This window comes from Acomys minous (assembly GCF_964271855.1).
Source record: "Acomys minous genome assembly, chromosome: 5".
Lineage (NCBI taxonomy): Eukaryota > Metazoa > Chordata > Mammalia > Rodentia > Muridae > Acomys > Acomys minous.
The window spans coordinates 22,314,743-22,339,959 of record NC_140494.1 but is presented as its reverse complement, the minus strand read 5'-3'; the positions used below and the strand labels follow the sequence as shown (position 1 = coordinate 22,339,959).

Below are 25,217 nucleotides of genomic sequence, written 5' to 3'. Positions count from 1 at the left end.
ATTAGAGTCCGGTAGACTGTTGTCATCCACAAGGTCCATCATCTATAAAACCACTGGTGTGCGGTGCATGTTAGAATGACTTGGTTGACTCTTGTAACAATCCTAGCTCATGAAATAGATCCATACCTGGCCTTGGTGCCTTTATTTATGATTTTGAAGATGAAAATGTGAACTGAAGCAACTGACACTGTAATGCAGAGCATTGGAAGGGAAAGCGGACAAGGCTTATCCCTCTGGAGAAAACCATTCTAAAAATATCAGCTCTCCTAACACAATTAACATTCGCTCTGTCTCCTCACTCTGCACAAGGTTTCATGGAGTGTCTTCTAATTAAATCGCAAATTATGGCATTGGCCACAGTTTTTCATCCTTTAACTCATTTACATATGGAGTTGAAGATATTTTCCGGTCTCTGTGATGCTTCACAAAGAGCTGGCTTTATAAACATGCTTAAATCCAAAGTGAAAAAGCAGAATTCCCAGCTCTGCCACTTGTAGAAACCTTGAGCATGGGAGGACTTCTAGGAACTGGCCATTTGCTGCTTTGAGTGGTGAATATGGCTTTCCAAGTTTTTTTTTTTAAATTATCACTTCAATTGACTCGCCAGTTGATAATCAATCAGTAGGTGAGCACATGTCAATAAAAGTTGTACTAACCATGATGCCAATGGGTCATTATAATCTTCACCTGCATAAAGAGGTGGATATAAGCATGTGAAAATGACATTGCATTGCATGATTGCTTTGTAGAAGTCAAGGGAGGATACAGAGAACAAAACTCTGATATTGTTTACAAGTGATCTACTGGCCTGCCTCTGGTTGCCTAGCAAGCGCTGACATCATCACTTGCTGCTGGCTGACTGGTGTGTGCCAGACTCCACAAACACCAACCCATCACCTTGTCTGTTTATTACAATCCCACTGCCTCGGTCTCTCTCCCCCTCCATTTCTGGGGCACCCCCTCCTCATCTCTTTCTTTCTCCCACTGTCTCTGTCTCTGTCTCTGTCTCTGTCTACCCTCATGGCCCACTCAGGCCCTAACTCCTCTGCCCTGCCCTTCCCCCAAATAAACCTCCCTGTATCATATCTGTTGCATGGCATCTTATTCTTAATGATAACAGATCCTACTGATGGGGAACAGACACTTTGTCATAAAATATCACACCACTAGCCTACAGTTAACATACACCAGTACTAAGGCATTTAATAAGAAAAGACCAAAATTGAGAAATGTACCTCAAACATTAAAACTATATCTCTAAAGATAAGGGAAATGACACTAGAGATTCAGTTTTGTTCTCTATAAAACTAGGAGTCCTATGTTTGATTTTCACATTTTCAGGAGTACATTATATTGACCTTTGAGGATTGTTGGGAGCTCTGTTTCACCATACTTTCAGCCAGAAAGCAATGTTGCTCAGGTGTTACGGTGCTTTGCTCATAGGCCTGTAACTAAGTCTGATAACAAGGCAGAAGGTTAAGTCCAGTCTGTCCAGGACCAGCTTCACAACTATACCCAGGGCCAAAGGGAGGCTCCTTCAGGCTCCACACTAATCTCATCTGAAGTCAAAATAATTCTGCTCCTCTTGGCCACAGAATTTTAGGAAGGAAAGTGAAAGCTTTTAACTTAATCTGAAACAAGTGCTGGTCACACAGGCTAGCACATTGGTGACTGGAGCTACGAGAGCGTGGAGCCTGCAAGCTTCCCAAGTGAGAACGCGATACTAACACAGACAATTTGCCCAGGGAATTCAGTCCATCTAAAAACCAGAGGCTTTTCAACTGTGCTTTCCATTGCCTTGAAATTTATTCTAAAACTTAACCTTGATAGTGCTGCTATCAAGGAATGTTCCTTGGACAAATTACATTCAGTAGAGTTTGTCTGAGCAAAAATAAATAAATAAATAAAAGAAACTTTTAAAATCCAATACCTTCTAGAGCTAGATCGGACTCTGAGACTTCAGCCAATAATGGTACCAGACAGAATTTATAGAAAGGTAAAAGTGAGGCACAGAGAACAAATTAATTGACTACAGCTTAATTGATCAGCCAGGCAGTTGGCTATGGCTTAGTTACCTGGCAACAAGGCCTTCTAAAACCAGCAAAGCTATCACTATAACTAAACCCCACAGTGGTTTGGCTTGTCAGGCCACTGCAGGCATCCAGTGCACATTCATGGCCCCCTACCACTATTGTTTAATTATGCCAAAAATTATAATAAGATAGGGAGGATGAGCACGGCACCGGTGGGTGAGGAGGGGGTGGTGGGCAAACAACACACCCCTTCCTTCACACAACCCCAAACTTAACATGTTAGAATGAGGTTTGAATGGGAACTCCCTATTTACACATAAAAGGTCTAGGGTGGACTAGGTAGAATTTTATCAGAGTCAAGGCCTTTGTAGCTTTAGTATCTGTTTTAGGGAATGCAATTTGACCAATTACATCTTGAAAAGTTCCTTAACTGAAGTGAATCCCTTTCCATCAATTTAGAAAAATTACAATGATTTACAAGATAGGCAGAGACACACATAATGTTGTCTGTCACCATTACCCCAAGCCACTGGGATGGCAAAGAAGAGAGATGGTTTAGTTCTGTCTTTGGAAATTTATTACTTTAGGAGAGAAGGATTACTGAGATGTAGTGTAGCAGTCACTAATTGTTTTTAGATTATACACTAATATATGCATTTCATAATTGCAAGTGAAAGAATGCATACTAATGTTCAACACCATGGTCCTATTTGCATAACTTAACTAATTTGAATGGGTGAAAATGTAATTAAATAGATTCAAAGTGCAGTCAGCCTTTGGTATTGAATATGCCTGCTTTTTATCAAAATAGACAGTTGTTTCACATCATAACAAAGATTAGAACTGCGCATCTCCAGTACCGTGGTCCTCTGCAGACCTCCACTCACTTAATGCTACCACCTCTCCCTATGGTTTGAGACAGAGGCATGATCCCAGCCCCTCTTTCTCCCCCTGGCTAGCGTGTGTGGTAATGCTCTTTGCTAAGATGATGTGGCTGCTGTTGCTCTTAGCTTCAGGTCTATGGCTTACTTTACTTTAGTCTAGTCACATGGCAGAGAAGCCATGATCCCACCCTCATCAGTGCCGACTCTCAGGTCTTTCAGTACCAGGAAAGCAGCTGAGAGTAGCTGAGACAGATCTACAGAGCTGCTGATCTCACATGGAAGCTCTGACCTCTGACCTGTCAAATCTTCCAATGGCCATTTAATTATTCATTTTTCTTCTCTGTGTATGTTAGCCAGTTTCCTGTTAATGTTGCAAAGACCTCAAAGAACTGACTTACAAAAGGGGTTATTTACCTCACAGCTGTAGAGATTTCAGTTCAAGGTCTGGTGGCTTTCATGACTTTGGGCCCCTGGTGAACAGGCCAGAGGGCAGTCACAAACCAGGAAGCACAGAAAAAAATAGAGAAACTAAGGATCCATAATCATCTTTTAGGGCACATGACTTAAGAACCTCCTACTAGGACCTATCCCTTAAGGATCCTACTATGCCTCAACAGTATTATTTAAGGACCCCCCCCTTTAACCTGTGGGCTTTTGGGGCCATTCAACATACAAACCAAGGCAGTGGGTTTCATGCTTTGCTGAATATGTCCTTCCTACGTCCTATCCCCTCTTTTATCTCAAGACCTGCTTCATACTTCCCAGAGAAAATGGAAGCAGCCTCCGGACAGTGTCTTCTAACACCTCTGTGTTGATATCCGCTTGCCTGCAACTGGCCCAAGCCAAGGCTTTCCTCCTCCGTGCTCCCACCTCAAGTGTCACTTCATTGCACACACGGTTCCTTTACCTGCTTAGTACGGCCATTAACTGATTCTTCTGTCTTCACCCTTTGTCATTTGTGGCTCTCCTGTACCGGATTCCTTCCATGAGCATGCACACCTACCATGTTTCCCATGTTGAAAAATTAAGCCTCTGGTCTTCACCACAAATCCTGCTAGACCTCTCTGGACTGGTTCCTTTTGTTGAGAAACTCATCACTAGAGTTGACCGAACAGAGTCTCCATCTATCTCTCTTACCGTTTTGTCTTGAATTTACCCTATCAAGCCACCATCTCAGTGAAGCACTGATGTTGCTACTGTAAAGCCGACGTGGACATCGCGTGGCTATGTAAAGTGGCAGATTCTTAGTTCCCATTGATGGGATCTGCCTGTGAGCCTGCACCTCCACTATATGCCATCATTAAAGACCACACCCCCAAACTCTAGACTCAAACCACCAGCTGCTGATTGATTCCTACGCTGGGATGTCTAGTAAATATTTCCACCATCGCAGCTCCAAGACGCAATTCCTAATCCCTTCCACTCTAGTGTTGGTATTGAGGTCTTGTTTCTTTAAGAATGTGGCAACTCCATCTTTTGGATGTGGTCACAAAGATGGTGTCATCACTCCAGCCACTGTTCCCATTACTATCTCCTGTTCAACGTGTAACAATTCCCACTGCGTCGGCCTCCGAAGTAGTCCAAGAGGCTCTTGTTGCTCACCACATCTGCCAGACCCAAACCCATCACTTTTCCTGAGGTGGATGAGCCTCTTGCTCTTAGTTCTGTGCTTTCACTGCCTAATGATGTAGACCCATGAGATTTCTCTGAATTACCCTGTTATAAACAGCCTCTTGCCACTGTGTGACTTGTCATGCTCTTGGATTTATATGACTCCAGTACATCTGTCATCATCTGACACGCCTACCTCCAGATTTGGGTTTGGAAGTACTAAGGACTGAGCCCGTGCTCGGGAAGCGCTCTGTCACTGTTACAGTGTACCAGCTCCATTTACATGCTCGTTGATTCCATCCCTCCCTTAGAAGGCACACATAACAGGGCCTCAAATCTTAAAGAGAACCTGTCACGCGAACTAAGTAGATGCTCACTAAATAGTTACGGATGAAATGACCTGCCCTCGTGTATGCTGGCCTACAATCCCTCTGGATCTAAAATTATGTAAGTAAGAAAAAAAAGCTGTCTGATCATTTAAGCAGGAAAGGGGGACTAAACAAATCTGAAGTTGGAATACTTCTGTTTGATGCTTTCCGCTGCTTTGACAATACAGTCTAAATGACATGATGGCGCTTAAGTATGCTTCTCAGCATACAGTGTAGGATGAAGAGCAGACCATTTTGGTACATGCCCCTCTCTCTTGCCTTCATGCATCTTAATGGCATGTGCTAAGTGACATTAAGCCTTTTTGTTTCAATTAGAGCCTCCCTGCTGGGTGGAAAAGCAGAGGGCATTGGCACACCTTTACTGTGATGATGCACATCTGTGTTATCTGGTGACTTCTCTGCACCAGCTACTGATGCAGCTGTACTGTGTGCCCCAGGCACTCTAACTCCTGTGGTGCCTCTGCAGGAATCTGACAAGAAACAGTGGAAAACCAATGTCTTAATGTAGCTGCAAGCCAGGATTTTCGCTGTGTCCATAAATGCTCCACCGTGCATACCACATCACAAGATGAATCTTTTATGAACCCGAGTTTTATTCCGTATATAACAAAACAGAGGCCAGCCAACTAAGATGATTGATTTAAAAATCTTCTTTGATGCCTGAATGCCAATTTATATCTCATGATATGTTCTAAGACAGTGAACATTTGTTCCAAAGTTATCAAAGGGAATTAACCCAATTTTTAAAGACACAATTGTGCACATCTGACAAAGCAAAAACAAATATGGCATATTAAACCTATAAATATTCTCATAAAAAACTCACAGGAAAATACATTAACTTCTCAAGATACTGAGGCAGATACACTGGTAATACAAACGTGTTGACTGTCAAGTTGTTTCACTCACCCCATAGTCAGTATTTTTTGCTGTAGAAAGAGTTTTGCTCATGGATGGAAGATGTCAAACCCAGGGTCCAAGGGAGGAACCTAGAGGAATCAGAAATAATAAATAGATACACAGTATCAGAACAAGTGTTCTTCCTGCAGATAGAAAAGTCTGCAAGAGATTTAAGTCAACGATCAGGAGGACCATAGCCACTTGGGTGGGGTTTAAAGTACTTTGCTCTAATCCTGCTGGGAGAAGCGCGGTGGAAACTCTGTCTTGCAGGCAAGCACACTGTCAAGGGCTTAGAAAGTCCAGTCTCACTTAAAGAGGAAAATGGGACAGCAGTTCTTTGTTAGCTGAAGGAAAGCAGCCAGTGACATATGCTGAGAAAGGCAGAGCCCACTGCTAAGCAGACCCAAGAGGCTATTGTGTCACACTTCCTCACTCGAATTTTAAAATGCTGAACGTTTAAATGTCAAAAGGAACTGACAGGATCAAGTCACTTAGCAGCAGTGTGGTGCTTGTCTTCAGACTGAGGACCCAGAAACCAGGTCCTTAGCATCGGCTGCCGCTCACCCAAAACCAAACCTCTTATAACTCATTCTTCATGGCTGTTGTCAAATGGAGTGGTAGGGTTTCACGGCATGCTCAGCCCTGAGCTTTCCTTTCTTCAAGTCGCATTTATTTTTCCTGTCCATTGGAATAGAGGTAAAACGTTTATAGTCAAAACAAAAGCACTAACACCTGGATTCCAATTCCACGCTATGAGACTCTTTCTGAAGAACCAGATTGTAGGAGAGGAAAGAGAAGATGTGTATGGATAAATGCTGGACTAAAGGTCTAACAGATATATGTGTGGCCCATGTTTGGGAAAGAGCTCCTCCCACCCAGCAATAGTGACACCAGAGAAGACTTTATTACTGTGCCCTATGACATTATAGGTCAAGTGTCAAGGGTAGAAACTTAAAACAAACTGAAACAGTGGTTCAAGTGGCATGCAACTACCCTTTTTCTTGAACAATACTGAACTCAACCAGCCAAGCTTGTAAAGACTGCATCCTGTGCTTTGCTTACAATAACTTGTGTGTGTGTGTATGTGTGTGTGTGTGTGTGTATGTGTGTGTGTGTGTGCCCGTGCGTGCGCGCGCACGCCGTCCCTATTCTTTCTGTTGGACTGTTTGTAATACCAAGTAGTAGAGGCACTGAAAGTAAAATCCAAAGCATCTGTGAAGAGAAATGTTGCTTCCTTCTGGAAGTGGCTTCACACTGGAATCCACTATAGAGCCTTTTTAGAATCAGATGTCTATATTCCACCCAAAGATTTACCAGGCTGTAGTTGGGTCCCAGTACCTGGTGTTAAAAAAACAAAACAAAAAATACCAAACATTTCGAATGCTTACACAGATAAGTACAGCATTGTCCCCAACCGAAGAGCCATAAGCACAGATTATGGAGTCTAGAGAAGGATAAATTCAGACGCAAAGTAATAGCACTTTGGAGGCTGAAGGTGTGTTAGAAAGGTTGTGGAAACCCTCCTTCAAAATTGTGACAAAATTGAAGTCCAGAAATAATGAGTGGGCAAGCTAAGGTTTTAGAGTCAACTAATGGCAAAGCCAGGATTCCAGTCACTTACTGGGTTGTTCTGAGAGAGAATTTGAAATATAAATAAAAGAGAATGATACCTTTGCTATGAAAATATAAAATATATAACAAACAAGGGAGGAATCATTCAAAGGTGGGCCATCAGACAAACCCATGATGGCTCACAGGAGAATGGTAAAAAGCAGAGGTTTAAGGTGTCAAAAGCTAACCATGATGGGTAAATGTCAGGTGATCTCATAATAAGATGTGACTCATGTCAAGGACTATCCCGGCTAACTGAATTATAGAAACTGGCCATGATATATTGTGTATGATCTTACCATATAAACAAAGTACATATTAGATGCTCTACCTAGTACCATAAGTGCTTGGTCCAGATCAGTTCAGTTAGTGGGAGGTACTCTCTCATCTTACCATGGTAATGATGAAAGTCTAGCCATACCAGGGTGACTCTTTAGTTTCCCCTCAAGTTTGGAGATCTATGTTTATTCTTGTCCTTTCATCTGACCCCATGGTATTTTCGTCTTCTGTAAGGTGACATAGTTCACTTTGCTCATTTTATGTTTCCCAAGCCCCGCCCAGTGACTCTGCTGCTTCAATATTGTATGACCACAGATATAGTAACTCTTCCAAGTTGGGGAGTTGCATGCTTTGTTCACTTCCTCAAATGGCCAAATACAACTTATAACAAAAATAGCATTTGGTCACCTCACCATCTCAAGAAAGCTGAACACAACTGGAAAAGGTGTGCCCGCATGGGTAAGAATGAAGCGATTCGTGTCCATGGTCCCTGGAAGGTGGGCAAAAAACAGGCTTTACAGGGGTCCTGATTGGCTACAGATGGAAAGCGCAGAGCCTGAGGACTAGAGGCCATCATCTGAGGGCCAAGGAAGCAAGGCATGGATAGCCTCTTGTCTGCAATGTATGTTCCACACTGCAGTGCAAGTGAGTGTATTATAGATCTTCAAGTCCTGTCACTTGATGAAATGACACAGACTGGAAGTGAAAAGATGAAAACCTTGTGGTCATTTCTATTCTGATTCCTCTACTCTACAGGAAACAGTATGTGATAGAGTTAAGCATGTGTTTTGATGGCCAAAAAGACTTAGGATCAAATCCCAGACCCTTCAACTGCTCCTTGTTAGTCCCATACTTCCTTCCATGGGCTTCCCATGGTCAGTTTTGTGAAAACAACTGCCACAAACTCAGTGACCCAAAGGCATTGATGGCACAGCGTAAGAGAGTAGTCAAGAGCCTTCATGCGGAGCCAGACCGTCCCAGTGTGTGTGTGATCCTGTTGTCCCCAGCTACTGAGTTATTTCATTTCCTTGAGCTAAGGCATGCTTGTTTAAAAAGTGCAGTTGTTAATCTCACCTTGCAATATCATCAAAAGTAAGTGAACAAACGCACATGCAATGTAGCCCTTGGGTTACGCACAGGAGTGAGGAAATAAGCCCTGCTGTCACTTGTCACTGCTTGCTGTTTTCAATGGGTGCGTTTAGCGGCATCATCAGGAGGCTATCCTTTAAGACATAACTCAATATTTTTAAAACATATTTTGAGGCTAAGACAATTTAGAATGTGAAAACATGGAATTTGAAACTCAATCCTCTAACCTCAGGAAGTCACTGTCTCCATGGCGAACCAGTGAGCACCAAAAATCAGAATGAGAAGAAAAGACTCTGGAGATGCCTCTGCCTCCAGGTACATTTTTACCCTGGGATGTAGTCATCAACTGCCTCCTTAGTTACCTCTTTCTGCACAGGAGAGAGAACGGAGAATGTCCCAGGGACCAGAAGGGAAAATTACCCCAGGAAAAATTCCTTAAACTGGAGACCAGAGATCAACAAAACATCAGTAAATATTTGCTGGCTAGTAAACCAAAGGACCAGCAACTTACTGGAAACAGCACCCCTGAAAATATTCCACGGAAATTTAAATAATGGAATTGGTCATTTGAGAGTCTTGGTGTCGGCAGCACATCTTTTCTATACACCAATTATAATTTGATGTTGCAACCAGAATTCACATTCTTTCTTCCTTTCTCTCTAAAAAAATTAGCATCAGAAGGTAAACTGGTGTAAGTGTCCTCTCAGGGGGAGGCTGCCCTGCATTACAGCCGTGGCTCATTGGCAAGCATCAGACTTGATTTCAAGTAGCAATAAGTGATTTACCTCCCGGCCGAGTGAAACATGCCGGTGTGTGCAATGCTGCAGTTTAGCACCTCCATCTAGTATGATTAGTCTTTTTTTTTTTCTTTTTTTTTTTCTTTTGCCAATCAACGTGAAGCTTAGAGAGTAGAAAAAAATTGTTGAAGGAGCAAGGGCCGTCGGGGCCACCCACTGGAAACCGTATCAGCTGCCTGGGGTCTAGAGCCCATTTTACAGCACGCATCACACTCCCGTCTGTGCAGGCCTGATGCAAGCCTGATGCGGCTCAAGCGGGTGACAGTTCAGCAGTGCTGAGTGTGATTCACTTTTCAGCCACAACATATGCCTTCTTCCCACAGGGAAGAGTCATCTCTTCCTCATTTAGACGCTGGACCACTTTTAACAGGTAGGTGGCTGAGCTGCATTTTCAAAATATCTAAGACCTGTTCTAAAAAATCAACGTTCCCATGCTCATAGAATATACTGCAAATGTATGTACCCAAGACTAAAAATACATTTATAAAGATAAAGTTAAAAAACAAGAAACAAAACACAAAACCCAGCCTGGGCTACCACTGCTTAGATAAATTTGCGCTTTTTTATGAACTCATTTATTATAACAGAGAATCTTTAATTCCAAATGACAACAGTGCCTGCAGCAGTATTTAATATCCATTCAATTTTATTCAGGCAGAAAATTGACATTAGAACAAGCCTATTTTTATAAAAGACACATCCTAGTTTTTCCACAGGAAAGATACTACTTCAAATATTATTTAAAAATACATGCAGAAAGTATAGCCTCAACTTTGAGTATCAAACAATCAGGTTGTTTTTTTCTTTTTTGGTTAAGAATTACATTCAATAAGGAACTTTTGAGAGAATCATGGCCATACAGCAGGCACAGGAGCTGGGAGACTGCCAGGAAGGACAGATAGACAGCCTTTACTAGTTAGGTCTTAAGAGAAATGAGAAATATTCTTCCTGAATGAATTGATAGCTCCTCATCTGCTCAGGAGCTAGGCTGCACATGTTAGAAAATTCCAACCTTTAAATGGAACAAGAATCTAGCCACTGCATCTTGACCCAGGCTGATTGCCAGGAGAGGCCTGGTTTGGTAACAGATGGAGGAAATTAAAAAAAAAAAAAATCTGTGTAGAGAGAACTGTAGAGATAAGCCAGAGATTTAGGCAAATCCATGTCTTGCTTATTCTTTGTACAGTCCCAAGCCCAGTGCCAACATGAATGGGGGGTCACTGTGCCCTTGGGGCGGGGCAGGCCTTGTGGAGATTCTGTTCATCCCGTTTGTCAGTTGATCTTCCAGTCCTTCATGCAAACCTGGCTTAATTAAGGAGCCCTACACCTGGGTTGTTTCTCCAGCTACAGAGGAGAGGGTGTGGCCAGGAGTTATGGTGAGAACAGGTAACAGCAGCACATGGGCCAGTGTAGATGGGGGGTGGAGGGACGGGGGGGGGGGCAGTGGGGAGATGACTTCACAAAGCTTTAGATGAAGCACAACAGGAAATTAATGGCTGCTGAGAAAAGGAGAACCAGTTTTCTCCAGAGATGATCTCCTTAAATGGTTAATCAATTCCAAGTGTTCAGTCCTAAAAACATACAAACAAGTCATTATAAATGGACTCAGCATTTATATTTATACGAATGTATACATGTTGTAATCATAACTAAAGAAAAAAGGAAAAAGGCGGGGAGGTAAAGTTGGGGATAGATCTGGGAGGAGTTACAGGGAGGAACTGAGTAGGGGGTGAATAGGATCAAAACATATTTTGTGAAAATCTCAAAGAATTAATAAAGGCATACATGAAAAGGAAAAAAGTAAAATGAGAAACAATGTGCTTATGTATAAAAGAAAGAAGCTTGTTATAATATCAAAGTTATTATTAATTTTCACCTATTTTTATGTTATTGCTGTTTAATTAATATGATGGCATCACTCATACCCAACAAGCTTGATAAGATTGAAGCAGCTAGGCAAATTATGATATTTGTAGAGCAAATAAGCAATTTCTACTTAAATTAGAAGATCTAATATCAAGAAAAACACAATAATGTGTCTCCCCTAAATAACTCAGACATTTAACAAGGAAAGTTATTGGTGGTGCTACTGTCTGAAAAGTTTATAACATTTCTTTTAATCAGAGCAGCTAGCCCAGGAACAGTTCAAGAAGATCAACGGAGAACTCAGAAAACCATCTAAGTATCTGTGGTGACCTGGTGAGTGACAAAGGAGTTCAATTTACAGGAAGATGAATGCTTTAGTCTTTTCTAAATTAAAATTTGATAAAGCTTAATAAACTTTTCTGCCAGCACTGAGAAAAAAAATGATCCTCATCTCCCACATCAAATACAAAAATAAATCCTAAATGAATTAAAGATTTAAATGTCTAAGAAATTAAAAACAAATGAAACAAGAGTCCTTAAGTAAAACAGGAATCTCTGAAGCTATTCACGAGAAAACATTTTCACTAGAAAAAAAAAAGTATATGAAAACATTTAGAATGTTACATAATTCTAAAACAAGGAAAAAAGATGAATGACAAAATGAAAAAAGTACAAGCCACATGAGAGACTGAAAGTTAAATCCTATCATTTATAAATCAGTGAGCAAAGCCAAATACATCAAATTTTGATTGAGTGGGAATTATAATTTTATGCTCAACACAGAATTCATAAAAGACAGTTCTATAGGTTAAACAGATGAAGAGATGCTCAAGTTCATGATTAATTGGAAAAGTGCCAATTAAGGCACAACAAGATGGCCTACTGCAGCCATTGGATCAACAGTAATTAAAAAGGGCTCTAATGGGCTATGTGGTGGTGTACACCTTTAATTCCAGCACTCAGTAGGCAGAGGCAAGAGGATCTCTTTGTTTGAGGCCAACTTGGTCTACAGAGAAAATTCCAGTACAGCCAGGGCTACACAGAGAAACATGTCTTGAAAAACAAAATAAAAAAGGGGGCCGGAGCTCTAATATGGAGGTGAAAGCTGGCAGCTTCTCACAGACTGCTGGTAGATAGCAAGGAGGTTGCTTAGATTAGGATATGGCCCAATGATACGTTGTTAATAGTTGAAGTCATGGTATCCTTTGTGGAACTCTGATCCCCACAAAGAGATCCTGGTGAAGTATGTTAATAATTACGATTAGCTGGTTAAGTTACAGGATGTAGTGTTATGTAAAAATTGAAACATTAGACAGCTGTTAAGAATAAGTTGTATTAGCCAAGTGTGGTGGTGCATACCTGCAATCCAAATTGTATTTGTAGTTACTAATAAGTGTGAACATCAATGGTACCTTTTACTGTTGGTTTTTCCCCCCTTCTCGATAAAAGGTCTTTCTATGTAGCCTTGCTCAGGATTCTACTGCCTCAGCCTCCAGAGGGCCGGAATTACAGGCGTGTTTCACCATGGCCAGCTTTTTACCTTTTAAAAATCCTCTGTGTCTCAGCTGCCTTATTTATAAAGTTGAATGCCAATAATACCTGTGAGATCATGCGGGAAGCACGTATGCTTCCCCTATAGTGGTATACAACAAATGGTCGCATTTATCACTAGTGTTTCTGTGGCTAAAGAGACCAGGGGCAAGTGAGACTCCCAAAGGACTCTAAGAGACTCTAAGCAAAATGTGCAAAAAGCTATGAAGTGGCTGAGCAATTTAGCACATAGAGTGTGAGTGAAGACCAATCCCATGTCAGCTGCTATGCCCATACTTAAGGGGAAGAAGGAATTAATGGAGGAGAGGCTCATAGGAACATACCTTAAAGGTTTTTATGATCAGGAATGACTCTGACAATGTAGGCTACAGTGTCTTAGCCTCTTCATGAAGGAACAACAGAGTCCACAGCTGTGGGTAATAGATAGAGACTTGAACTTTATCTCTCACGTTCTGAAGCTAGGATGTCAACTATGCAAGCCATGGCATCTGGTACCCACGGAAGCCTTCTTGCTGATCCCCACATGGCTGAGGGCATGAAGAATAAGAGAGAATTAAATCTTCGCTATCCCACAGCAGACAAGAGCCACTGAGGACCGAGAGAGACCCCTCTGAAGGAGTGTTGCTCCTGTGACATAGCAAGCAAGGCCTCACCTCTTAGCAGTGTCACACTAGTCACTGCTGGGCATGGTGAAGACACATTCAACCAAAGTACAGGATGAATGTTGCTGATAGAAGAGTGAAATCCAAGCCCCTTAGAGCATCTAACAATCCCCAGGGTTTGCGAAGGGCTTCTTCTCTAAAATCTTCACCAATGAAGTTGTTAGAAAACACAATGCAACCACTGACATTACAATTACTAGAGGTAGGTTGTAAGCACATGAAGAGAGTTTATATAGAGGGCAGTGACAAAGTCATTAAGGATTGCCAAAACCTGCAAAAGACGAACATTAAAAAAAATGAATTTAGTAACTCAGTAACTATGGAGATGTCATCCTTGTTGGGTTGACTTCAATGAATTTAGGAGACACGAAACCCTGAGCCATACAAATTCTTACTCCCTTAAGTTGACTTTCTTCAGCTGTGTTGTGACAACCATTAAAAGGAAACTACCGGAAAACACCACCACCACCAAAAGGTGGTAACAGGAGGGGTGGCACATTAGTCAGGGTGATCTAGAGGAGTGGCTCTCAACTTGTGTGTCTTGACCCCTTTGAGGGCATATATCAGGTGTCCTGCATGTCAGATATTTACATTAGAATTCATTAACAATAACAAAATTACAACGATGAAGTAGCAACAGAATAGTTTTATGGTTGGGGTCACTACAATATGAGGAACTGCATTAAAGGGTTACAGCATTAGGAAGGTTGAGAGCCACTGCCCTAGAGGCACAGAAGTGATAGAATACATATTGATATATGTAACATAGATATTTATGGGATTTATTAGAGTGTCTTACTGGCAGTGGGCCAACTAGTCCAACAGTGACTGTCTACTAATGGCAAGTCCAAGAATCCAGTAGTTATTTGGTCCATAAGACTGGATGTTTCATCTGGTCTTTGGTATATGCCAGAACCCTGAAGAAGCAAGCTCTAAGGCCAGTGAAGGAATGGACTTTCCAGGGAGAGAGTGGGCAAGCAGATAAGGAGAAAAAGCATCCTTCTTTCTTGTCCTTTATATAGGCTGCTATGAGCAGGTGTGGCCCAGATTAGAGGCGGGATTTCTAACCTCAAGTCAAGTGATGCGGATTTAAAGTGGGTCTTCCTACCTCAAATGATCCATTTAACTAAAAATCCCTCACAGGTGTGCCCTGTGACTTGGGTTTTTGGTTAAGTCCAGATGTAGTAACGTTGGCAACCAAGAGTAGGTATCACAGGTAAAAACATGGGAAGATAGGCAGAAGATTAATAAAAACAAAAATGTAGCATGAACAATTACAAAGAGCTAACACACAAAATAAAGCCAAAGAATAATAAAGCTGCCCTAAACAGGGGATCCATGTTTGATGGGATTTTACCTCATTTTGTCACAAAACCAAAAACATGATATATGGGAGATGCTCTTAGTGAAAGATTAATTGACAAGCTCATTGTTAGTGCTGAAAAGAACACACCCACGTGGCTTGGGAGGAAGGCTCCTACTTCCTTGCTGATTGGCAGCTGGAGACTCCTCTCCCACCCTTAGTCCATTAGCATCCTCATATGTTTTCTGCCTTCTGCTTCAAATCTCCAACTTCCTCCACTACTGGTTCTCTGGCTTTAGCTGGGGAGTGCTGGGGACTTGCTTAGTGTGAGTGAGGACTTAATCCTCAGAATAGTAAAAATAAAATAGAGTTATGATTGAAGATATAAGACCTTGATAATACCTATAAAATTGTGTTTTCCATATGACACAACATGCTCAGTTTCAGTGTTTAAGGCTCTGGCATCCTTGGAATTCTACTCAATTGACCTCAGTGCTTATGGCTTGAAAAACAACACCAGAAACCCATAGTGTCTGTGTTTACTATTTACCCCAAGGGGGAATTTATCCAAGTCTAACTTCCTTCTTACAGGGGTCATGACCACATTATTAAACAAGAGGCATCATACCATGATGTTTGGTGACCTAGATTTTTTGAGTGATACAGGCTCAGTGTACCCTTCCCCAAAACAGAAAACACAAAAGAACATTTTTTAAAATGTAGTTTTTCTTGACTTTTATTTTGCCCAAACAAAACTGAAAGCAAACTGCAACAATGCTTAATTTTTTCCTGAGTGTTTCTATAAATAATTTTTTATTATTAATACTGAAGAATATATAGTTTCAAAAAGTAAATGCTTAAGTCATCTGCAAATAAGGATTAAAGAAAATATGTAGCACAAACATCCTTGACTCCAAAATTTTATTTGACTGACCTATTTATTCCTGTTTGGTCTTGCTTGTATGTATTCTGGTAATGTGTCACATTGTCATTACATGACAATGCTTTTTGCAGATGACAAGGGAGTCCTGATGCTTTGAAGGGAGTCATAGTATAGAATCACATTAAAGATGTGTGTGGGGGGCATGGGGAGGGAGATGGAGAAGCTTCTAAGTCAGTTGGAGACAAGGGATAATGATTTTGAATTATCACCTAGGAAACCAAAGGTATAATTTTTTTTTTAAAAAAAGATTTCATCATTAAGGCCAGTTAGACCTTAGTACTAAGATGAAAAGCAATTCCTTCATCTCAGAGGCATCAAGGAAGAAAGTCACAGAGAAAGAACAGAGTGAAAAGAGGAGCAGGCAAGGCAGACCTGGTTAGGTTCTCACAGTTCACAGGAGGCTGAGGGAGAAATAAACTCATGGAAGAGGCGACGCTGCCGGGGCACATCCATACTGCTCACCCTGTCACGCACAAGTGACAGCGTGCATCGTGGCCACAGATGCAACTCCTCCAGTGAACACAGACGGCGAGTCCATATGTCTTTGAAGGTCTACATGATTTTCTAACTCACAAGGGAAGGTCTCCCAAGTCTGATCTTCAATAGCTGCTTTTGTACCAGCTGCTAAGGTAAAAACAATTGCAGCGAAGTTGTTTTAGACACTTCAGCATAAACACAGAGATAGTTCCTCAAGTATAAGCAATCCTTCTCTCTAAGGGTCAGAATGTTGTATGGTCAGAAATCATATGGCAAGCACCTAGCTTTGTCTTGCGTGGACACTGACTTGTTTGTTCTGTTAAAGGCATCACAACACGATGGGCTACAAACTGTACATTCAGATCTGAACTTGAACAACCGTACGCATGTGGAAAGACCTTATATTACGATTGCCACTGTGTCATTGCTATCCCATACAGAGTTGCTCTTCCTAATTGTAAGTTCTAGAGAGCTGGTGTTTATTGGTGAAAGACCAATAGGATTTGTAGTAGCTCTCTGTCAAGACCAATGTCAAAGATAAAACAATACCATGAGTACTTAGCTTTAGCGTTGGGAAGAGCACCAAGTGCCTGTGGCTCAGATGCTGCTACCCATGGACTTCAGGTTGCTGTTCTAACAAAGGACCTGGAGGGGCAGCAAGTCCCCCTGCTTTAAGCTCTCTACTTTCTGTCTAGTTGTGAGGACACAAAATGGAGAGGTGCCAGTATTAGGTCACAGCTGGGATTGAAGCCAGATGGCAGCCAAAGGCAGAAGGGAAACTGGCCTTGGAAAAAAACCTGCTAGTAGCAATGCCTGGTCTTTATAGTTCTGGAACCGTTCTGGCCACATGTGCCATCTCCCTCATGAGCTCTCCTGACTTCATTTACAAAGATAGAAATGTTTGTTAGCCTTTCCTTCAGGTGGGTTTCCATTCCTATCCATAACTTTCTTTGCAAATACATGTACGTGTACACAAATCTAATCTGTTTTCTCTTCTGATGCGTTGTAACTGATTCTGTGTGAGGACTGAGGGAAAAAGCCATTACTCCTTCCTCAAGGTAGACAGAGCAACCCTACTAAATGTTATTAGAATCAGCATAGTTTACAATCAGCTATGCAGAAAAACCATAAATTACAGGTTCCTGGGGCTCGGTCATGACCTCTGTATTTATGTGTTTATATTTAATGGTGCTGGAGTTTGAACTCAGACTATCGTCCATGATAGGCAAGGGCTGTACTATTGGCTGGCAGGCTGAGCTCTAGTTTTAGTATCTTTAATGCAGAGTTGACATTTTCCAGGAAGTGCTGGTGCTAAGGCAGGCTGAGAGACCTCTACTCTGAGGTATACAGGCAAGAACAAATCCATAAATCCTTTAAATTACAACTAAACATCATCATTATTAATGATAGAAGCCTGCTTCTAGCCAGCGCTCTGTTAATTGGCCATTTGATTCCCACTCCTGTCCATTTCATTGTCTTCTGCTAATAAACAAAGTGACCACATGAACTCTATTAGACAGGGTGATCAGGAGAGGGGACAACGGACATTTTGCTATCCTGAGAAATAAAAGTGACTGACCTGGATGTGATGCTGCGGGGCATTCTAAGCATGTGACTATCTGAGTTCATAATTTATTAATTGCAAGTGCTGTCCAATCTCAGGGAAGGCAACCGTGTGGCCTGTGTGGGATCGTACCCATGAAGGGTATAGAAACTACCTCTTCTTTCAGGAAGATCGTAGTTGAGAAGGGAGGAGGAAAATGACCCTCCTCCTATTTATATTTCTGCTTCTAGCTTTTCCCCCTATGGTGGCATTGTCGGCTGACTTTTTTTGAAATTCGTATTAAAATGACGGCATTAGAAAGAAATAAAAGAACCAAGGCCAAGGGAGACACAGGGAATTGAAAGCGAGGAATTCCTAGCATGTCAGACAAAATTACCAGAGTCTAATGGGCAGCCCACTCTCGTGTGAGGGTTAATTTTGTCTAGAGGACGTTAAGCATGGAAAGAACTATTCCGTTTCCCCTGGGCGCTGCAAAATGATCCAGCACGCGTGAACAACGAGGCACCCGTGGGTTGTTCTTTTTAATTAAAAACTTCTTAATGGGATGGACTTTCAGGCACTTATTTGTTGTAAGTGCTAGAATTTGGTCCACCTCATTTTCCGAAGTCCAATTTGAAAATTATGTTTAAAAATAGCCTCCTGGTTTAAGAACACAATAAAACACTCTCAGAAATCTGGGAAGGATGATGGAGTTATCATCGGGCGTTCAGATTCGAGAGGAAGCAAGGTTGTAATTTATCTGCCCTGCAGATGTTGTCTGCAAGCAGCTGGAGCACAGAACGGAATTGTGGGAAGGCAGGGGAAGATCAAACAAGGACCGTCATACCCGGAGACCTTTGTCATCAGAGCTGACAGTGAGTTGGAAGGGAGAGATTGGAGCTATCCAGAGAATGAGAGAGGAAGTAGCCAGCATGCCTGAAGAAAGCGCAGCAAGAGCAGCTGCTAAGCACTTAGTGAGGGTTAAAGCTCAGCTGTGGGATTTTGTTGTTGGTTGGTTGGCTGATTGGTTGGGTTGGTTATTTTTGTTTGTTTTATTTTTGGAGGCAGCTAGCCTGATAACACTTCTAGAACATTCCTTACAAGGGCTAACAGAAGGGCTATGAGAGAAGATTTTAGGGCACGCACCTCATTTTCCCATCAACACAGATACAGGGTCCTTGCTCCAAGGAGCTGGTGAACAGAGATCAACTCAAACAGGCAATAGCTGCTATTCACTGAAGGTTCCTCCAGGCCAGAATTTGCTTCTGTGTCTCCAACCTAAGACAGACAAGGTTGATTTTTGGCTCCCGGTTCCTGAAGCTTCGGTCAGTTAAGGTTGTGGGGTGGCATAGCGGGGAGCTCCTGACAGGGAGAGTGGGCAATAATGGACACTCATATGGTGTACACCAGAAAGAGAAAGTCCATGCTGGAACCAGGTGTAGGCACAACGCAGTATTCAAAGTCCTGCCCCTGGTGATATACTCTCTCCACTCAGGCCCTTCCTCAAAACATGAGTCAGTGGCATTATTTCTGATTCAGACCATAACACAATAACATGTATAAACAACGATAAGGATTGGTTCATAAAAAACATAGCAACCATGGCATTTCCAATAGCAGTCACTGTTACAACATGAAAGATGGCCTTATTTAGGTTGCTTTGCCTGAGATAAAACAACATGTCTAAAAGCAACTTGGGGAGGAAAGGGTGTATTTTATTTTATAGGTTGTACTCCATCATCTGGGGATGTTCGTTCAGAAATTCAAGGCAAGAACCCAGAGTCAGGAATTGATGCAGAGTCCATGAAGGAGCGCTGCTTACTGGCTTGCTCCTCATGGCTTGCTCAACCTGCTTTCTTGTATCTCGCACACAGGACCACCTGCCCAGGGGTGTTGCCACATGCACCAAAGACCACCTGTGCCACATGCACCCAAAACCACCTGCTCAGGGGTGTTGCCACCTGCAATAAACTAGGTCTTCTCATAGCAACCAGCAATCAAGAAAATGCACCACTGGTTTGCCCACAGGCCAGCCTAGTGAAGGCACTTTCTCAGCTAAGGCTCACTCTTCCAAAATGATGTGAATGTGTCAAATTGACATAAAAACTAGCCAGCACAAAGATAGATGTGTGTGCGTGCATGTGTGTCTTCTACTGACAAAAATATTACCAAGTATATATTAAAAGTGTCATATACTCAGCTATTCTACCATTTGTTTAAGCTATGAAGGGCTATAATAAATAATAATCAGTTTATATTATGTGTTCCATCTATTCATTTAATGCATTTTATTTTTAAGAGTTTATTTTTAAGTGTGTGCACATTTGTGTATGTGCATGTGTGCTTATGAGCATGTGCACATGTGTGTGTGTATGTATGTGTGTGTGCATGCGTGTGTGTGCGCATGTGAATCCCAGATCCCTGGGAGCTGGAGTTACAGGAGGTTGTGAGCCCCGTTCCCTGGGTTCTGAGAACCTAACTTAGGTCCTTTCCAAGAGCAATATGTCTTCTTAACCACCGGGCTATCTTTCCAGCCCTCTTTGTTACATTTTATTTATTGTGTATGGGGTCAAAGACATTTGTACACCATGGTGTATGTGCAGAGGTTGGTTCTCTCCTTCTACAATGCAGGTCTTGGGTGGTGAACTCAGTTCACTATGCTTAGTGTAAGGTGCCTTTTTTTTCACCAAGCCAGCTCACTGGCCCTATTCAACGCATTTAAAAAAGTATTTTTTTTTAAACCTACAGTGCTGTTGGATTCTAAGGATACAGAAAATGAAAGCAATTCCTTTATTAGTAGAGCTAATAATTTAGTGATGGAGGGGGTCATTAAGTTAATAAATAAGAAGAAATCTGTAACTTCAAATTATGAAATATGTATCAGAATGAGCTAAAGTAAGCTGTGGCCAGAAGCAATATCAGTATGTCAGTGTTTTGCAGCAGAGGTATAGTGTACAAGGTAGAATCACATGGCTCTCCATGGAAGACATCCATTGATTTCCTAATGGTAACTCAATATGTACATAATGGAAGGTAAAAACAAAAGAAAAGGGCCACGTGAGGTAAAGGAGAGTGATTCACCAACAAGCATGAAAGATGACCCAGTCACTCAAATGTGAATTTGTCACTTAGGGCAGATGGGATGTTATGTGTGCTACAGAAGGATCTAGATCAGCTTTAGACACATTGACTTTTTAAAAGTTCATTTAAGACTAGTGGGTATATGGTACACATCCATGGTTATGTGGGTGGCCCAGGCTAAACTGCATGGTCCATGCAATAACCCCCAAATAAAACAAAAGGCATAATAGTTGGAAGAGGACTTCCTGGAGGAGCAGAGGGGTGCCTGTGAGTGTGAGGGGGAGAAGAGAAGGTGGGTGGTGAATGAGACCAGAAAGTTTCATATCTACGTATGAACTTAGGGAGGGACTGAAGCTATTGCCCCAAGTCTGCTGAAGGAAAGTAATAGAGAACGACAGAAAGATGGCAAACGAGGACGGGGGATATGGCTCAGGGGGTGAGAATGCTTGCTGTGCAAACATGCAGACCTGAGTTTGATTCCCCAGAACCTACATAAAGAGCTGGGAATGGTCCCCTGGGCATCTGTGATTTCATGCAATGAGGACAGAGATAGGAAAACCAATGGGGCTTGGTAGCTGCCAGCCTAGCGTCAGGTGCAGTGAGAGACCTAGTCTGGAGAATGAGGGGTAGAGTAATAGAGGAGGATGAGTGATGGCAACCCATGGGCTCCACATGTGCCCAGCCTACCACAGCCCATTTTCTTGAACTATGAGACTGATCCAAGATGAGCACTTGACTCAAGCTCAGCCCATTAGAATGGCCCCTGTCTGGCTGTCCTGTGGAACAGGCATGGCCTTGGGAGCTATTAGATATCACTACTCCTGCCAAGTCGAATGGAAAGGCAATCGGGCCTAGAGTAAGAGGAAATAAAAGATTTATACAGAGAAAAGGAAAGAGGGCTCCTAAACCATGGATTATCTAGAATCACATCCTAGTCTTTTATTAGACACCCCAGTTTAAAAAAAATAATACTTAAACATTACATTTTGATTGGTTCAAGCTGCTTTCTGCTCCTTTCAATTAAGAATCATAACACAGGCTGGTACATACTAAACAGAAGCTACTATTTTCTGAGGAAGTGAAGATGCAGCGAGGTGAGTGCAATAGCATATCAATTTACAGGTAGTTACTGCTGGACCTGAACTCTGAGTCCAGAAGCTCTGATGCTAGAGCATATGCCCTTGGGCATTATTCTACAATGGTTTGAATCTAAAAGATTCCCCACCACACACACACACACACAAGCTCATGCTTTGAATGGTCAAGCCCCAGTTTATGGCATGAATTTGAGGGCCACAGAAATGAAGTCTGGCTGGCAGAAGTCCGTCACTAGAAGAGACCCTCTGAAGCTTATATCCAAGTGTGGATAAGCTGCTCTATTCACCATGTATCCCCATCAAGTTGTGTCCAAAGCTCTTGTGGCCATGGTAGACTAAAATCCTCTACGGTAGTGGTTTTCAACCTGTGGGGCATGACAGACATTCTGCATGTCAGATATTTACATTATGATTCATAAGAGCAGCAACATTACGATTATGAAGTAGAAGTGAAAATGGCTTTATAGTTGGGGGCAGTTACCACAAAGTGAGGAACTGTATTGAAGGGTTGCAGCACTAGGAAGGTTGAGAACCACTGCAGAGGCATGAAACAGAATAAGTTGTCCCTCCCTTAGGTGGCTCTGTCAGGTATTCTATCACAGCCATGCAAAGATAACTAATACAGAAGCCTGCCTATTCAAATAGAATCAGGCAAAAATGCAGCCACCAGCTGAGTGATAGGAAGAATCAGACTGCCAGTTCTATTGACTCTCAACCAGCTCAGAAACGCCATATTTTTATAGTGTCTTAATGACCATGTCTGTTTCCATGAATTTCTTTAAAGATTGAAGGTGAGCTGTAAACACCAGATATTAGGGAGTGTATAACCCAACTAATTCTTCATTCTATGCTTTTGTTTTTCACTTAGCCAGCTCTATTACAATTATGTTCATTACATAGGAAAATATAGACATTGTGGTTTGGCATGAAATGTTCCCCTAAACTCACACACTGAAGCCTGGCTCCCAGCTATGGTAGATTTCCAATCCTCCGTGTGAACAGACCAGTGTGCTGATGACTCTCCAGCACTGAAAGGTCTCTCAGAAGCTGGAGCCAGTCTGAGGGATTACGCTACTAGGGATATCCTTTGAAGGGTCTGTCTTCTCCTTGTCTCCCTCTTTCTCCCTCCCTCTAGGCTTCTCTCTCTCTCTCTCTCTCTCTCTCTCTCTCTCTCTCTCTCTCTCTCTCTCTCTCATATTCTCTCTCTCTCTGTCTCTCTCTCTCTCGTCCACCATGAGGTGAGCCACACTGCACTCTGCCATGTTGTCTTCCCAGAACCAATGGAACTAAGTGACTGAGGATTGAAACCTCTGAAGCCACAGACCAAAGCAAGCCATTTCCCCCTTATGTGTCTCTCTCTGATATTTTATAACAGCAACAAGAAGCTGCTGAAACAAAGAGAGCTTAGGGATGTCATGTTCACCCTTTGCTACCATCCTACGGAAATAGTCACCATAATATTAAATGGGGGGCAATTACAGGGTCACTGGAAATGAACATGGCAGATGTGCTGAATAGGCATTACCAGAACATTAGCCAATTTATCCCACTGGCCAAAGGGCAGAGCAACCTCAAGTTTGGTTACTTCAGGCTTGGAGATTTTCTTTCATCGAAATGGCGAAAGGCATCAATTAATGTGAGATTTGTATTTGCAGCAGCTGGGGTCCCTTTTTTCTCATTTCTATCAATGCTCATTTCTTTTTAAATTCCCATTTGGATATGCATGCTTTCAATAAAACTTACTGGGATGGAGGAGGGTAGATCTGTAGTACAGAATCCTTCTTGGCTATAAACTCAATTGTAAAGTGGGAAGAGGAGGAAAGAGTTATATGAGTCATCCATGCTGGGGAGGTGATAACTTTGCTATCACTATTTCTAGAAAGGGGTGATGCATGGGATGCTTCAAGGACTCTAAGAATAAATTCTACTTCACATATCAATGCTGGCAGAGCATAATGTCCTTCATCTATGCAGGTACCAGACTCAGGAAAAATATAAGGGTCTCTATGAAGCAGCCTCAGCTCTCACAAAAGAGAGAGGTTACAACTGTAGCCAAGAGGATGCTAAGAGACCCCAAAGACTCACTCGCTCCAGGTATGGTAGAATCAGGCCTGATGAGGGAGCTCCTCATCTGAGATGAGTGAAGAAGACCAGACAAAACCATCAAGAAAACTTCTGCAAATCTAAAGCATAATGTTGCCACACTCAAGGTGGAGAGGAGCTACAGCAGCCACAGCATCTACTACAAGATGCGAAATAGGATGATCAGGTTAATGTTCCCACATCTACACAGACTGTGGAATAAAGAACAAGACAATTAGAAATTAAGAGGCAGTGTGAGACACAGGACTATGATAACCAAGTAAAACAAGGAGATATTATAAGAATAGTGTACACTTATTAGCAAAAATTAAACTTCTGTAATGAATGTAGTTTTTAAAATTGAAAACACAAGAAAGTCAACATAATGTGAAAAAAATCAGGATGATTTTTTAGAAAAAGGCAACAAGAACATGGATGAACACACTGTTAATGAGCACAGTGAACATGCAGTGTGAAAACATCCACTAAGTAAGATTAACAGTAAGTAGTAGTTTATGGGAACAATACCCAAACTCAGAGTGCTCATGAGGTTGAGACTATCTCAGTCAAAAATATATGAAATGATTACCTGATAAGAAAAAAAAAATCAATGAAAAAACTTAAGCCCTAACACCTAGTTGTAAATGAATACAAATAGGTGCTGCCTTTCTATTCTACATTGAAACAAATTACTATCTTAAAGGTATCATTTTAAAAATATTTTATTAATTTATTCATATTACATATAAATTGTTAGCCCATCCCTTGTATCCTCCCATTCCTCCCTCCCTCCTACTTCCCCCCACTCCCCTCCCCTATGTCTGTGACTGAGAGGGACCTCCTCCCCCTGTATATGCTCATAGGGTATTGAGTCTCTTCTTAGTGACGTATTATCCTTCCTCTGAGTGCCACCAGGCCTCTCCATCAAGGGAACTTGGTCAAAAATGGGGCACCAGAGTTTGTATGAAAGTCAGACCTCCCTCTCCACTCAATGGTGGATAATGTCCTGTCCATCGGCT

The 25,217-nt window shown here is 41.9% G+C and overlaps 1 protein-coding gene across 1 annotated transcript in view; it reads right to left on the bottom strand.

Moving 5' to 3' along the window:
* The window catches only part of KIAA1217, a 797,280-nt gene that overhangs the window by 640,523 nt on the left and 131,540 nt on the right, over positions 1-25,217 (bottom strand). Inside the window, exon 2 of the mRNA XM_084782818.1 lies at positions 5,827-5,906. The gene's annotated coding sequence lies outside the window, so the exon portion shown is untranslated. The remainder of the gene's footprint in view (positions 1-5,826; positions 5,907-25,217) is intronic.